The sequence below is a fragment of the Manacus vitellinus genome, unplaced genomic scaffold (assembly GCF_001715985.3).
Source record: "Manacus vitellinus isolate BGI_N305 unplaced genomic scaffold, ASM171598v3 scaffold_82_pilon, whole genome shotgun sequence".
In the NCBI taxonomy this organism is placed as follows: domain Eukaryota; kingdom Metazoa; phylum Chordata; class Aves; order Passeriformes; family Pipridae; genus Manacus; species Manacus vitellinus.
Window position 1 is genome coordinate 389,571 of NW_021940828.1, and position 898 is coordinate 390,468.

Genomic DNA, 898 nt, shown 5'->3' on the forward strand with positions numbered 1-898 from the left:
TAAAGATCATCCAGTTCCAACCCCCTGCCATGGGCAGGGACACCTCCCACTGTCCCAGGTTGCTCCAAGCCCTGTCCAGCCTGGCCTTGGACACTTCCAGGCATCCAGGGGCAGCCACAGCTTCTCTGGGCAACCTGTGCCAGGGCCTCACCACCCTCACAGCCAACAATTTCTTCCTAATATCTCTTCTAACCCTGCCCTCTGGCAGTGGGAGGCCGTTCTCCTTTGTCCTGTCCCTCCAGGCCCTTGTCCCAAGTCCCTCTCCAGCTTTCTAGGAGCCCCTTCAGGCACTGGAAGGGGCTGCAAGGTCTCCCTGGAGCCTTCTCTTCTCCAAGTGAACACTTCGGCTCTCCCAGCCTGGCTCCAGAGCAGAGGGTCTCCTGACCTCAGAGCATCTCTGTGGCCTCCTGGACTCGCTCCAACAGCTCCACATCCTTCTGATGTTGGTCAGCAATCACCCCCCGAGCTGTGGTACAACACTGCACTGGTTATGGAATCCCAGAATCCCAGAACGAGTCAGGTTGGAAGGGACCACAGCAGGTCACTTGGTCCAACCCCCCTGCTCAAACAGGGTCATCCCAGAGCACACGGCACAGGATTGTGTCCTGACAGTTCTGGAATATCTCCAGTGAAGAAGACTGCACACCCTCTCTGGGCAGTCTGTTCCAGTGCTCGGTCACTGCACAGCAAAGAAGTTCTTCCTCATGTTCAGGTGGAACTTCCTGGGCATCAATTCCTGCCTGTGCCTCTTGTCCCATTGCTGGGCCTCTCCGAGCAGAGCCTGATCCATCCTCTGCCCCCTCCCTGCAGACCCTGACAGACATGGATGAGGTCCCCTCTCAGTGTCTCTTCTCGAGGCTGAACAGCCCCAGCTCCCTCAGCCTTTCCTCATCTGAGA